The sequence below is a fragment of the Lepidothrix coronata genome, unplaced genomic scaffold (assembly GCF_001604755.1).
Source record: "Lepidothrix coronata isolate B3197 unplaced genomic scaffold, Lepidothrix_coronata-1.0 Scaffold61, whole genome shotgun sequence".
NCBI lineage: Eukaryota > Metazoa > Chordata > Aves > Passeriformes > Pipridae > Lepidothrix > Lepidothrix coronata.
Genome location: NW_016690241.1, coordinates 3,340,042 through 3,350,749, shown reverse-complemented (window position 1 = coordinate 3,350,749; position 10,708 = coordinate 3,340,042).

The following is a 10,708-nucleotide window of genomic DNA, read 5'->3' as shown; positions in this document are numbered from 1 at the left end:
GTACAATTTCAAATTTATCAATGTCTCAACACAAAGAGATATGTCTGTACAGTTGCATGCCTGTTTATAGATGAAGTATGACAAAAAAAAAAGATCTTGGAAAAACATGGATTTTTCTGGATTCACAATTAAATCTATTTATTCTGGTGTTGTTCTAAAGATTGCATTTTTTACAGCTCAAATGCTGGAGTAAAGAGCTGTTGTTCACCTGGATATAAAATTGCTCTTCTCTGTGAAGAATGTGCAGGGCGATGCTTGGAATTTGTGCAAATATTTGGCCTGGTGGCACTCTGATTCAGAAAGGAGTCAGACAGTCTGTTGGAATATTCAGCTGCAACATAATAGCAGTTCTTAAAATACTCCAGCTTAAAATGCCACCCAGAGAAAACTTATTTAGTCTTTTCTCAGTTGTCTGTTGAGTCAGCCACTTGTGAAAAGGCAATAAACAGGAAGAAATTCAGGAATTAGCGTGGCAGCCTTCGATAACTCTCTTCTTCAGTTCAGAAAAAAATGAAAATTTATGAAATACAGAGGCAAGGCATTTGAGGGTTTTTGCAATATATTTGGATTTCTCTCTTGAAGACTCTAGAAAAGGTTTTGAAAAGAAATAAAGTCCAATAAGAAACCTAAATCTATTCATAAATTACTGTTTATATCTGTTTCTGTATATTGTGCAGAGTTTTGCAGGGAACTTTGCTGTTTCCTGTGTTCAAATTCTACTTTATGATCCTTAATTCGAGCTGACCCAGATGTAGTGATGTGTGGAGCAGTCTAGGAACAGCTGCAATGGTATTATTGGCATAGGCATTTTGATATCTATCAAAATGAAGGATACTGTGCTTTTTTCCTGTTTCTCAGGGTGTACCCTCCTATCCACAAAGTGCCCCATCAGTTGGGTGGTCAGAGCAGCTGGTACAGAACCTACTCAGACATTCAGCTCCAAAATTCCTCCATGTTGCCACCATAAAGATGCTTGTTAACTCCTCTTACTTCAGTGTGATAGCTTTCATGTTTATTTTCATTCTCTACTATCTTTAGCAGACTTTGGGACTGTTAAAATAAACATTCTTTGCCTAGAAATGTGGCGCTTCTCCATTTGGCAGACATTTGGCAAACAAAATTTCATTGCTGTCCATAGTATTTTATTTTTTCAGAGTGGTGAGAGTTATGGCTTGTGGCTGAACTATGTCTACAAAGTCAGCAGGGGTGGCACACGGGGTTGTTTTCTCATTACCTCGCGGAGGGGTGGGGGAAATTGTTGGCCTTCGAGACGCATGTGAATCTGTGGCTTTCACAGCCAGCTTAAAAATATAACCTGTGCCAGCTTGTCTTCTGATTCCAAATTTCTTCAAGGATTAATGGGACTGCGGCAAAACACAGCTTCTCCTTCTGTACTGAGCTGTCATCATCATCTTTCTTAGATCCAGTGAAACTCGGTCCAAGTAGACACCTAAAAGAAACATGGAAAAATCTGGCAAATACCTGAGAGAGAATGATACTGTGAGACCCAACAGGAAGCAGGATGTCACAAATACAGGAGCTCAGACAACTGTATTGAACATAATAATGAGACATATCCATAAGGGTCACATATGGGGTGATTTCCTTTACTTAAAAAAGTTCTTATTAAAGGCAATAGATGATTTTGCTTAAAACAATAGTGAAGGGTCAATCTCAGGATTCAGCTCATTGAATTTTCTTTGCATAATACCCAACAACATGCAAAGCCAATTTCCTTAAATAACTAGGTGTCATGAGCACATGGAGGCTTTTCTATCAGTTTTTTATTTTATATAAACATCATGAACTCATTTGGTATTAATGGAAATCCCATGTGTTCACACGCTGTCATTTATCATTAATTAATGTGTCATTGTTTAAATTGTGTTACTCTCCATCCAATAGCTGTGGAGCTCTCAAAAGTTCTCAAAAGGAATAGATTTATTTTCTTTGGCTCCATGGTTGCAGCCTGTACTTGTTGTGCACATATATACTGAATGAGGAAAGGATTCCAGGTGCTTAACCATCCAAAGAGGACAGCTTAATCACACAACAGCACAAATGCCTGTATATGTTTGAGAAGCAGACAAAACCTGCAGCAGAAGTTTTCATAAAGGTATAGGGATCCTTACAATTCCTGTTGTAACTGCAGAGCAGGAGAGGTCCTTGGCCCCTCTCACAGACATTCTCTAGGCAGTGATTTTTCAGACTCATCATCTCCTAAAAGGCTATGTTTACAGCATTCCTCTAGTTCAAGCTGGGAACCATTGGGGGCAAATTGCAGTTGAAATATCTGACAGAGCTTCTGACACCGAAGGCTCTTGTGAGCCTCAGGATGGTTCTTAAAGTCAATTCAGTAGTTAGATGAGATTTCATTAAAATAAAAATTGAAGATGTCTGCAAATATTTGAGTAGGAAACAGCTAGTGTTGGGTGCATTGTACCATCATACTGATGACACTCATTGTTTAATCTGTCATAATTACCATTGTAAAGTATGTTTTTTCAGAGGTTTTTTTTTCAGTACAGCTGTTTTGTTTGCCCACTTTCAACCTTTATGCTGTTTCTCTTTTTCCCTTTAAAAACAAATTAAAACTAATTTGACTGTTTTGAGAGCTCTCCTTTGGAGAGAGCAAAACAAAAGAGCCAGGAATGTTGCTATTCAGAGCTGGACCAGATCCTCCTCACTGGATGTGCACGAGCCTGAGTGATAGCCAAGTGCCTTTGCCCAGTATAAAGGAGACAGAAAATTTCTATCCCACTTAGTGAACTGGAGGTATGAACCTGCTTGTTGAGGCTGCAAAAAGAAGCATCAATTAGCCCTGTATTTTTCATGTCCTTTCTTGTTTTCCAGGGAGACGTGGTTGAAGTCCCATGGTTCCGTAAGGCAGACTGGGAGAGAGATGGCTCTCTAAAGAATGCCTGACTTGCCTGGCAGTGGAATTTCAAAAATTGAGGTCCTTTTCTTGGTTAACAGCTGTGTCCCTGGGATCTCAACAGTGATGTCCCTCTTTCGTGCTTTATCCCTTCAAGCTTCTGTCCTTACTCTTGTTCTGCCAGGCAGCAAGCATGGTGTACTTCCCACTGGTGTCCTGCTAATGTCTATAAGTTGCTGACTCACCGTGGTGGTGGCTGTGATGTGACACTTGAATATATGGGGAAAGGACAAAATCATGGCCTGTTACATGGCTGGAGTGATTAGAAGGAAAGAATAAACTGTATTTTAGGATGATAAATGTGGGAATCTGGAGATCTAGCTTCAACTCTCTCTTTTGACATAGATTTCCTTGGGAAGATTTCTGTGCCTGAATTCCTCTCATAAGACATGACCAATGTTTCACAAAGATGCTGAGTGGATAAGTACTCCCTGAAAGGGAACAAAATATCTGATTTGCAGCACTCCTGCTAGCCCTGCAGGCCCCTTCCCTGGAAAGTGATGGCAAGTGGCTATCATCCAGATGGTTTTGCTTGCCTCTGAAATGCAGTACCACAGCCCAGAGTGAGACCACCAGCCCTTCACAAGCAGTGAAGAGCAGCTGGAAGTGAGCAATTTCTTATGGCAAGACCCGACCAGCTTTCTCACATTTCAGAAGTGGGCACTGCAGCACAAGGGAGCACTGAGAGGCCAGTGCCTCTACAAGGTTCCCCGTGTTGCCACACAGGGCTGTTAGGCCCTGAAAATGTGGCATCCTGTCTGAGCTAATTATCTCCCCGGCTCTTGAGAGGGCCAGTCCAGGCACAGCGCTGTGCTGACACAACTGTCCTGCTGCCGGTTCCTTGGCTGGCGCTGTCTGGGGGATCCCAGCGCTGCACTCCATTGCAGAGTGTAGCTGTGCCTGTAGGAACTTTTCACAGGTAATCGTGGTGCTGGAAGAACATTTAATTCACTCCAATGCGAAGAGCCCCGTGGGCTACAGCTAGGGAGGAAAATAGGCTTGTTTCTCTTGTGCTACACCGTGTATTCTGCATGGGCAGGAAGACACAGTGCTGTCTGTTGTAAGCCCCTGACACATGGTCAGATGAGAGCTGTGCCATTGCAGAGGCCTGGCTGGCCAAACTTCCTTGTTGCTAACTCCACTGACCTTTGGTGAGCTGATTCAGGGATGTCTTTGGCCAAGTAAGTTCAGCTAAAGCATCTGTGATTGCCCTAACACAAAGTTTCCTGGTTTCGCGGGTATATATTTTAAGCTTATTGCTATTTTAGTGCAGTTTCTTGCACTTCCTATTTGAACAGTTCCTGTCGGAAGCATGTATTGTTTGGAAAGACATGGCATTAATTACTGTGTGAATTATTTGTTGTGGGGGTACCATGGAAGAAATAGATGAGAACTATTCCAAAGGGTCTTTAATGAGTTCAGTCATCCAAGATCCTGATTTCCATCTCATAAATAATAAACTCTCCTCACTATGCTAATTCAAATTTGCCTTTAAATTGCTTATTTTAATTTTGCAGGGGAAATAATCATGAAAAAAAGTTCTGAAAATGCAAGCCTGCCCTATTTCTGTGCTAGGTCACTCAGAGGTGCAGTGACTTGTCCTCTTCTTGATGGTAAGTCTTGAGACTGTGAACGTGTGACTAGGCTGGTAATGGTTTCATGTCGTGAAGAGTGAAATTTGAAACACGATGAATGAAAATATATATGAAATCTTTGCTCCATAAAGGAAGGGTCCTTAATATAACCTTATGAAGTGAGCTCTTTGACTTCTCTTTTTGATGGGATCTCCAGTCTCAATTTCCACTGTGATCATTTGCTGCTCGGGCCAATGGAGGCTAGAAGTGTCGCTCTGACAATACACTCACTCTCTGGCAAGGTAATAATGTGTGCTCAGCAGTGACCTATCTACTTCATCAAATGCAACATCAACAGACTTTTAGACAAGTCTCATCTAGTCTTGCAGTAGGGGGTGATGGTTTTTCAAAAAGCCTTCTTATATTTGCGGACACTTGTACCAAGGCATGAATGTACCAGTAACTGGACTAATGATTTCCCACTCTGCTGACTATAAATAAAAATATTTCTGCTCCAGGAAAGCACATCATTACACTCAGAGGGTTTGGTATCAATATGACAGTTACTCATGAGATTTTTCTGTTCTGAAAACATCCTCTTCATTCTCTTTTTTCTTTTTCTCTCTGCTCAGCATTTTATCTTAAGTAAACACATATGATTTTACATGAACTTGTGGTCTCTGGGCTGTCTGTAAGTTCAGACTAAACAGTAGTGCATAGCATAGCAAAAATACTTCAAGAAAAGAAAAATAAGTGTATTTTGGACATGTATTAGCTGATCGCACATCATTCAGTTTTGTTAAGGTTCAATACCAGATAAATAGAGAGGAATAGGTTTGGATGGTTGTGCAGTCACGTCTTACTGGAAACACAGTCACCAAAATTTCATTTCAAGAAACAAACCAGTGAAAAAGCCCAAACAGGTTACTCTGTTTCCTGTGCTGGAAGCAATAGGAGCTTTTTTGAAAGCATTAATATCCTCAGTCAGGCATCACAAATATTAGTTCTCAGTTCCTTCAAGGGGTAAGAAGAGATAAAAATAAAAGGCACTCTGAAACCTCCCAGAGGCTGACAAATGCATTCATTCATTTCTTTATAATGACATCTTTCATAAAGGCCTTAACACTGGAAATTCTCAGAAGAAGATTCCTTCCCCCCAATATTTTCTCACTTCTGTTGAAAGATATCTGTATCATTGCAAGCAGGTGGGGGTAAAATACTTTCTGAAAACCCAGCTGTGTTTCTGTAGGCTGATCTTAAATAGGAAAAAGGCTTATTCTGCTGAGTGCACCAAGCAGATGGTGCTGTGACCCGAAATGGCGTGAGAGTGCCTGGCTGTGATGGGACAGCCCACAAGAGAGGGCACATCTGCGTGTGATTCTTAGCAAGGGGTGAGCAAACTGCTACACCTGTACCTGTACCTCACATTTGTGTGTGAGAAACCTGCTGCACAAAACAGATGTTAACTTTGCAGCAGCTTTCATCTCACTCTCTACACCTCTCATTTGTATGTCTTTCCTGTTCATCTCCACTCCAAGGCCTGCATTTAACCTGCTTAGTGGAGGCAACCTAGCCACATTAGCCTTCTGCTGCAGGGAAAGAGAGGTTCTTCCAAAGGTGTCAGATCTTCAGATGAACAGACTCCCTCTCTGAGGAGCCTCTTGTTGTCTGTTAGTTTTACAGGAACCAAGAAGACTTGTTTAGCTGGCTTGCTTAAATGTCTGCAATTGGGTGGGGTGACATTGATCTCTACACTCAGTTTTTGGTAAGGTTGGCAGGCAAACAGAGCAGTCAGTTGCTTTATTTTTCTTACACTAATTTAAAAGTCTTTTTCACAACCAGAGTGTAAAGCAAAGCCCAGCACATGGACACTGGGAATTTGAGATGGAGCCTGAAATGGTACTGTTATTGCAGGTGGTGCTTGTCTGACCAAACTCAGACTGAACATAGAGATGAAAAGATATGAACCCTAACAGATTCTGTTTCACTTGTCACACTATAAATGAACCTAGAGCAAATAGCTCAGGGGTGGTCATGTGCATATCTAGAGATATGTGGGTAAATTGCAATACCTGCAGAGCTCCCTCCATGGCAGTCATTCCAGAGCAAGTCATTAGGCACACAGGTGAACTAAAGATACAAGACTGAATGACACCACCTGAGTCATCCAGTCAGTGCCTCTCAAAATGCAGAAAGCCTTGCTGCAGATGCAGAGTTATATGCTCTGTAGCTCATCTCACTCTGGGATGCTGTACATTTCCAGGCTTCTCTCAACAGACTCTAAGTCTGTGCTAGAAGACCAAATGCCACAATAATTGTGTCACAGGAGGAGAACAGGAGAGATCAAGGGCACTTCTAAGTCCTCCCAGCTAGCAGGAGATTTGCTGTGTGACATTTGCAGATGCTTCTGGACCCTGCACAATGCTGCAGAGAAAGACAAAGAAAATCCAGCAGTCTCTGTGGAGCTAATCTGAAAGGGGTTGCTCTCCTGTTCCAAATCTGGTGATTAGCTCAGCCCTGAGCATGTGAACAAGCACAGGCAGCTGATGGATGCTGATACTCAAGGAGCAGCATGATGAACCTTGCATCTCTCAGTGACCATGTTTACACCCTTAACTGATCCAACATGTTAAATCCCTGTGAAAAAAAGATAAAGGGGATCAGGAAAGAGTTCAAGAAAAATGTCGGCCCTGCAAATATATCCTTAATTATTAAACTATACTGGTCTAATTTTACTCCTATAATTTTCCATGTACACAAGATCTCCAGTGGGGGGGGGTTATTTTTTCCTTTAATAAACAAGTGATTTGCTTTGTAATGTACTGCTGGTTGGCACAATCGCTGTATAATATACAAAGGCAGATCTTTAAACAATGTGCTGTGATCTTATCTGATCTGCAAGCTGGAGGATACATCAACAACATAATTTGTGGCAGGATAGTTGCGCAGATGGAGTAAAGTGTGTTAGAAACTCCTCTGAAATCACACAGGCAAAAAGGAGACAGTATTAGCTTAAATAAGCTATCAGGCTATCAGCTTAACAGCTCCGTGATTCTGTGTTCTTTCTAGAACAGGGAATCACCGTTTGCAGGTACTTAAAGCCAGCTAAGAGAAAACATGCTGATTATGATTTTTGGTCACTAACATGTTGGATCACACAGGGAACTACAGAGATTTTCAGCTGTTGTTCACAGATTCACGTGTGGCTCTGTAGCTCCATCACTGGTATCAAAAGGCTGTTTTTGGCACCAGAGAAAGAAGGACTTGAAGGGCTTGGCCTCAGAGAAGGGGGGCTGCTGCTCTGAAGTTGTTAGTAGTCAAGAGGTGGCCTTCTGCAAACAGCCACTGCTGCCACAAAAAAATTAATTGGTTCCTCAGCTGGTATTCTTGAAAGGATGAATGAGCATTGCTGGTGCTGTTCAGAAGACCAAGCTAAATTATCATTATAGACCATGCTGGCCAAAAATTCTGTGCATCACTGAGAGGTACTCCCTTTGTGTCAGGGTCGAGATGTACATTAGTATAATTTAGGCACCAAGTGCAGTTCATGGTGTCAGTGACTACTTATACTGTGGATGGAAATATACTTTAACTTTTGAAGCAATAATTCCAGCCACTTTCACATACTCTGTGTTTGCTTGAAGAAAATAAAGTATGCTGTACTGTTCATAATAAAGGACTTCTCTTTCCTAAACAGTACTTACAGTTGTAACCTAGCAAGAATACTAGGGAGGGTGGAAATATCAACTTTGCCCAGAAAACCAAAACTTTCCTTTATATTGTGGAAGTGATTGTACCTTCTGGAGCCCTGATGCTGTAATGGGAAGTGTGAAGGCTAGAGATGAAGTCTGGATCTAGAATTGAAGCTTCCCCAGTGTGAGGAGTGTTGGTGTTGGTTATGATCCTTGTCTAGCTACTTTTTAAGTTGCAAAAGATTTCCACGTCTTATATAACACAGAGTAAAAAAAGAGCATGCACTGACTTCTCTTGTTAAAATTCCTTTCAGTTTCTTAGGTTTTCTTCCCTCCTTTGTTAGTTAGGAATGGTAGAGGTCAGTGGAGCTTTGTAAAGGACCATTTCATCAAGGGTGAAACATATTAATCATGTTGCAAATCTTGCCTGCTGGCTGATGGGGTACCTCTCTGTGCTGGTGTACAGACCTGTCAGAACCCTGGGGGAGCTGTATGTACACATGGGCACCTGATGTATGGGTTATCTTGCAGGGATGGAGAACAGCTGAGTGTTGACAGAGTGAAAAGCAACAAAGTTCTGCCAGATGCAAAAAGTAAAAGAGTAGAAGGAAACACAAAACTACTCATTTTTTTGTCACTTCCTTTGTTTGTTTCTTTGGACAAGTGTGATATCCAAGTTAACCACATTGCCTTTTTTTTCTTGTCCTTGACTGTATTTGTATCTTTGCATTTATTGTTAGGTTTTGTCATGTTATCAGCTTCTAAGAGTGGTACCCCAAATCAGACATTTCTGCTCAAAGCTGTAAGTCTGCAAATGAGACAAGTAACTTTGGTTTCTTTTGTGAAAGTTAAAAATGTCCTTGCTTGCTCCTAGGGTCCTCCATGGACTGCTATTCTGGTTAAATTCAAGACCTTAGTTCTGGAGTCTTTGCTCCATGAGGGAGATCAGGCTTCTTTCTTTGAGAGCTTGCTCCTGACCTGAATAACAAAGGAATTGAAACAAGGGCAGGATGAGGCTAGTGAAGGTTTGCTCAATGATGTAACTCATTAGAGGACTTTGCTGCCTTGCTACTAAGCCTTTTGGTTCTGCCAAGTTTCTTGACAAGAGCTGCAAGAGTAACAGTGGAAAAGTAGGTCAGGAGTAGATCTTGGCCAAGAGCACAGTTCATGTAGAAGAAGAAAAGGGAAAGGAAGAAAGAAACATTTTAGGGTGAATGAAGGCAAGGACAGGAGGGTCAGAAGTTTAGGTAGGATTTCTTAAGTGAACCCTGATGTGTAATTATACATCTGATTACAGATAGCTTTCTAATAGTGTCTGAAATGTTCTTCAGTTTCTTCAGCAGGTCTTTCATTAGCACTTCAGAATCTGTTATTCTGCAATTGCTGTTAGCAGTAAGGCCAGCCTGCCTGCTTCCCTGCTGGGATTTTGACTGTACAGTGGGTGAGCAATGTGCTGGCCTGCTATATGCACATTTTAAGTGTGTAGCTGCACCCCTACTGAGACTCAGGGAAAAGCAACAGCAGAAAAACAAGAGCTTTTGCAGGATGGACAGTTTCCTTTGAAATGTGGTAGGCATGTGATTTCTTTAAAGGGAAGAAAAAAATCAATAGAAGGATTTTTTTGGTTGGAAGAAACATCATCACCATTGTTGTCTTTGGGAGTGAACTTCAAAACACATCTTGGTTTGGGCAATATGCACTGATTATCCAGCTCACACACAGCATACACTTCAACTTTTTTTTCAGCTGAACTTCTTGCTATGCTGGCAAAATTTCTTATATATAGCTGGTGTCATGATTTTTTTCATTTAGGCCTAAAATCCTAGGAGGTTTCTGTAACACACAATTTAACCTGCAACACATTGAACAGTAATCTGATTTTAAGCATAATCTGACTGTGGCTTTTCCACCACATCCATAATTCCAGCTAGCCTCCAGCAAATATTGTATATATCTACATTATATGTGTATTTCTTCTGCTTCATATTAGAACCCTGGTTGAGTGTTAGGGTTTTTGATGTCCATTTTTTTTAAGTGCTTTTAACATTTCACTTTTGTCTTCCTAGCAGTTAGAATATGAGTTTATAAAGCATGCTAGTGCAATACACCATTTCAGCTCAAGTAAAAGCCCTTTAGTATAGGCATTTACTCAGAGAAAGTGGGACTGAGAGAGGAACAGGATTTATTTTTACAAGTGTCATCCGTTGATATAGAAATTTCACCTTAAAAATGATTTTGCATTTGGGACAGCTTCCTATGAATCAGGCACTTTCTGCATTTGTTGTGACAAGCCAGGATGTTTGCCTACCCTCAGTCAGAGTGCAGTGCTGCCTGCTGATTTTCCCCTATCAATAATTAATACATCAGTTGATAGGCAATGAACATTTTATAAAGGCCATTTTAACAAAACAGAACAATGTCTTCCTTCCATCTATCGATGTGAGACTTTTTCATCTCCCTTCTACAAATTCTCTCATTTCCCTTCAGAAAGTTGGAAACCTCTGCCA